This window comes from Tuber melanosporum (genome assembly GCF_000151645.1).
Source record: "Tuber melanosporum whole genome shotgun sequence assembly, scaffold_143, strain Mel28".
Classification (NCBI taxonomy): domain Eukaryota; kingdom Fungi; phylum Ascomycota; class Pezizomycetes; order Pezizales; family Tuberaceae; genus Tuber; species Tuber melanosporum.
This window is the reverse complement of record NW_003298801.1, coordinates 46,337-52,004: the sequence shown is the minus strand read 5'-3', so window position 1 is coordinate 52,004 and position 5,668 is coordinate 46,337.

Sequence of the window (5,668 nt, the reverse complement as noted above, 5' to 3'; positions counted from 1 at the left end):
TGCTGCTGACTCCTCGGAGGAATGTGGAGAAGCGGAAACCCGAACTCCCACCCCCCCAGAATGGCGGGGTAACTGTGGGCCAGCAGCCTGTTAGCGTATGCGATTCTAGCCTGGAGGGTTTGGTGCGTGGTCAGTACTGGGCACGGTTCGGGGAAACCCAACAAAAAGACCAACGCCCGTGCGACATCATGCATCAACTATTGCTCGAGCACACGAGTAATACCATATGCAACGGGAATGCTCCTCTATTGATATACCCTTGCCGGTGGCATTGAGATTTTAGCCAGGTATATCCTGGGGCAAACCCTCCCAGAGCAGCTCGTACCGGTACTTGTCCCAGGCCAAGAGTCCCCAAAACAAGGGATTGATACGCGCAGGCCTTTATTTTTTCTTCTTTCAATACCGGTATATTTATTCAATCCCTGTTTTCCGGTACCTCTGGTCTGGGACAAGTACTTGGAAAGGAATTGATTGCGATTGTACACAATCCAAACCAGAAGTAGGGCATTTCTCGAGACCCAAGCCAGTGAATACCCGTGCAAGCTAAAACGGCAGTTTGCCACCTCATCAAAGGGTTGCTGCGGAGAACCCCCAATACCCCCCGGATTTGCTATGGATTGTCGGGGGTGTGGACTAGAGGACTGGACCCCTCCTAGGATCCCAGTATGTACAATACTCAAGTACCGCTACAGCAGATCCGATTATGCCAGAACCCGGTACGGAGGAAAAGAAAAAACAATTGATAGGCCCTATCAATTGAAGTCAGCGATGGAGCATTAAAAAAATACACTTGTATCTCCTGGGAGTAAGACGTTGCCTTCCAATAATATTCGATCTCATAATATTTTGGAGATCTTAGTCTGGCGGATGAGTGATCTCTGTATCCTAGTTCGAGCAGATGATATCGTGCGAGAACGTGAGAAGGGTGAGCTCGTCATCACCGTTCACCCATGAGCAACTCACCAATCATGAGTATCAAAACCGCAGGATTATTTGTCTTAAAAGCCACAGAATACAGGGAATGGTAGATTTCAGTTGTGGCTTGCCCGTGAAAATAGGTCAATCACGGAGTGAACAGGGGCGAGGGACTCACCCCCCTTCCTCTCACAGAGTCACAGTAGTTGTTCGCCAAATAGAACAACCAACAGTAATTGGTCACTTTACTGCGGTCATTCAACACATTCCCCTGACAGGGCGGGTTTCGGGTAGTACAAAGTGGCGTTGATACGTGTCTCTCAAGCAGAGTGCGATTGGAAAAGTGCTAATCACCAAACGCGTTCGGTAAACCGAGTCGCGGAGTTAATGCCTACTCGGGCAAGAGAACTTCGTCAATCTGTGAGACCATATCTCCTTGAATGACTCTTGCCGGATGCTTGTGAATGGGAGAGTCTGATTGTTGAAGATCTGACCCTTCCGCAGTCTAACGGATAACGTCGAACGGGTCTGTAGTCTAATAGGGCGACCAGTTGTTACTGTGTTGCCTAGGCGTTGTTCGGGCTCAGCACGCAATATGTGCTGGACAAAACAAGAACTCCTTTCTCTATTATCGGTATGTCTCTGGAGCTATTTGTCTGAGATGGCCTAGGAATAACTTGGGGACAAGATCTCGTTGCACTTGTCCCACGCAAGAAGTATTCGAAGATACAAATACTGTACGAGTACAAGCAAGTCGTGATTTTTCCTGGGCGTTCATCCGCGCACGGACCCCTTGCCATATATTTCGCCTGCCCCTGTTTTCTGCAATAGGGTAATACGGTACTTCTTGTCTGGGACAAGTACAGTAGGTGTGGTGCCTACTCTGCCACTCCTTGCAGCATCAGTACCAGTATACCGGTAACTCATGGGAGGAGCACTCTAGTACTAACGTACAGCGCTCGAGCTTGTACTAGTATTGGTAGCGATATGCTGACGACGGATCAGAGGGTTTCCAGGTTCTTGGCATATTCATGTAGCATGCAAGACAAATGGTCTTTCGGGCGTGCAAGTAGCGACATTTGCTCTAGGACTACAGTGGTGGCAAATTAAAAGGTCGGTACGAGTACAATGTCATACCCGGTTTCTCTGCTATCGGAATGCGAATCAAGGGTTGGAGTAGAGAGCTGGCGTCCTGACTTGCCCTACCCTTGGCGTCGGTACCCCCCAAGGCTTTATGCGATGAGCCGGCTTGGGGATGCTATCATATGCGGAAGGAGTCTCGCTTTGATATCCCCAAACCCAGAAGATAATAGCGGCCCATCCTTCCCACTCTTTTCACCGATGGACATGGATTTCGGGGTGAGGAAATTGGTCCCCTCTGGCCCAACATCCAAAGTTTTTTCCCCGCACTCCCACATTTAGGTATGTAATTATATTTCCAACTCCCTTTCCAAATACCCTACTAGAGTACCTGTACGAGTACTCGAGTACTGTCCAGTCCCCGGTACGCCTGCGCTCACGGCAAGGCATATGTAAAGTGCCGGCACTGCCTGTGTTCAATGAGAAAAATCAAAGGACTGGCGGATGATGGAAATAGCGCTCGGGAAGGGAGTATAAAATATATATGTTGGTCGAGAGGTATCGCTCTACTAACCAACATCTATCAACTCACCAAAAGGCCCCCTTTCGATATTATTACCCTTTCTGTGTTCTTGCTTGATGAACCATCTTTCTTAAAAATTGCGGAACACAAGCAGAAATAAATAACAAGACTCATAAAGGGTGTTGATTTTCTTTGGTTCCGAGAAGTGCAAAAAAAAATCTTTCAATATTGTTATTTTGCTCGTATCCATAGAGTCGCGGACTGAGGAACTCGCCGAGGATCGGGCTTGGCGACCGCCTCCCCCCGATCCCGCCAAGGCCGTGGTCCTGCACTTGGAAGCAAGGAGTGAGGTTCCTGTTCCAAAAGGATTTCGCTGCTGATCGCGCAACTCACCGCATCTCACCAAAAACTCGGCCATTCACATGGGGGAAGGGGAGGGGGGTGAGAAATCCTTCCGCCGAAAACTAATCCTCAATCTTCACACTCTCAAAAGTTTCGGGAAATCCGTCCTCCTGCATCCAGCCTCCCACAACCCGAAGCCTCAACTCTTGGCCCCAACCATCCATACACCGCTAACCTACTCTGAGCAAAGTACCGGTACAGTACATACCCGAGCACACGGACATTGGGGCATGTCCACCCCCCAATGGGTACTTAGTACTCGAGTACCGTATTCGGATACTGTGCCCAACATGGATTGAACTTGGTACCGAGCCTACCCCTCTGTAGGGCCTGTCCCAAAACCCCCATGCGGGTTTGTTGATCAAAGATCCCGGCAAGAACCCGATACAAGTAGCAGGCCATTCTTCCCACGTGGCCCGAGGACGAAATCAAATGTCGTGTAAATGAGATTCGAAAAAAGCCACAACAATAACGACGCAATGCGAAACCTCCTCTCTTGACAAAAATTTTTTTTAAGATAGAGGGCACAAATTCCTCACACAGCGCATATCCTCGAGAAAAATGTGATGAGCTCCTCGCCTCCGGGATCGAGTAGTTAGCGTTCAGGGATCGAGAAAGGTCCGACTGCAAGTGCTGAAGGCTGTGTGCATCGCATCGCATCGGCTGTTGAGATATATTTTGGAAAAGATTCCTACTTGGACTCCCTATCGCGGTTCGATTGCCGATTCTCCCCCCGCCACACGTGTGATAATTCATGCCCCGGTCGGACATCAGGGCGGCTATGTGGAAATCTCCATTATTAGCCGTTTTTTTCTTTCATGCCAAGAAGGGATGAAACTTCCCAAGAGCATGACTTCCTCTGTCGTCGACCTCTACCGACCCTGATATTGGAAGAGGAAAAAAAGGTGGAATGCCCGTGCTCGCCTATCGGGGGGCTAAGGAGCCCAACTGAGAGGTCACTGTTTGGCGGATAAGGCGAGGCATGTGTGCCGTTTGTGCCGGGTAAGGAAATCCAGCAAAAAAATAAATAAATATGTTGTGCCGTTCTTTTTTGGACAAAGTGTGCCTTTCCGCGCGAATTTTCTTAGAGACAGCGAAGGAAAGAAAGCGCTTGCCTAAATTCTCATGATTTTCTTGGAGCTCTTGAGAGGAACCTCCAATCTCATGTTATGCCACCTCTCGAAGGTTATAGTGGAGATGAAGGTACGTGGGCGGCGGAGGGATATATCCCGAACTGGGCTTTTTTTCTCTCTTTTAACTTTTACACAACTGTATTTGCAAAATAGTCTCAATTCAGTTATGATATCACAGCATGTTTTTATTCACCTCCTAAACCCCTTTACGACTTCAAAGGAGGGGGGTTGGTAAACGCGATCCCCAAGCCGTTCCTTGATTTTTATCACCTATCCCCCCCTTTCGTGTTAACACTTCAAGTGGTCGGCACCTTGGAAAATTCTCCGTAAAGAACCACCCCTCAAAGTAAGGAGTTGAGCCGAGTGATTGCCGATGACCTTCTCTCTCTCCTCAGGATATGTGCCGTTGGGCGGCCCGAATTGGCCCGGCGGTACGGCCGGTGGAGTAGCAAGTGGTGGGTTTTTCGAAGCTAGAAATTTGGAAAAACTGAACCTCTTTTTAGTTCGCTTTGCAGGCTTAAGTAAACTTGGGAACAAGAACGGCCAACATACCATTGCTTGGCTTTACCTTATGATAACGATACTTTCCTCTTTGATGTGTTCTTGGCGATGAAAGAGGAAAGTTTGTATCGTATGGTATCGTACGTATCGTACGTAAACACCATTCGAACAGCAGGAGTGAATGAGTGATGAACCGTGACCCCAAGTTATGAATTAACACTTGAGGAGATGGCAACGTTAAGGCCCAGGTTTCATACAGTATTACCGCACTTCATTTTTTGTTCTCATGTCGTGCCATTTTATTTGGGTTTATGGCGGAAAGCCCTCCACTGTCTTTGGAATCGTGAATAAGGATTACAGCAACCCCATATGTGGCATCTCCATGGGCCGTATTCTACTTGTTAAGTTCCAACCCTCCTGGCGTCCCTGCGAGCGGGTTCATTGGCTTCCAGACCGTCTGTGTAGATGGTGAACCCACCATTATCTGTATCAAGTATTTCGCTATCGGGGGGAAAGGAGTGAGGGCGCGGGAACTAGTTCATTGTTTTCTTCCAAAGGAATAATTGAAGCCATCCTGCCAGTACTGATCGCCGACTAGCTCGAGCCCAACACTATATCGCTTTAACAAACCAACGGCAGGGGGCAAACGGGGTAATGTGTAAATAGTGATGGGCTAGATCATGATCGAGCAGATCATAGGAGTTCTTCTCGAGCATGATTTAATCGGGGTGACCTCATGATCGAATGATCGATCAAATTGGTAGACCCTGATCGAGCATGACCAATGATCGAATATAGTCGATTATGCTCGAGTCTAGCCGGCCACAGTCAACTTTTCTTCACATCACGGTATGCTAATAGCATGCGGAAAATCCTTACTCTCAGCCAATTTAAAACTTGAGTTGGTTTCGACAATCATCACAATCATCAATATTCTGTATTCCTTTATACCGAAGAACCGACTAGGTGCCTGAGGTCCCCCCGCTTGCTATGTGAGTATGGATAGACTCGGTTCGGGTCACTTCCGATTTGCGGGTCGGCTGTTTGCCATTAGTTAACCGAGAGAATCCTTATAGTCACGCTCCGGAGGTGATAGCCTTCCACGACGCGTTTG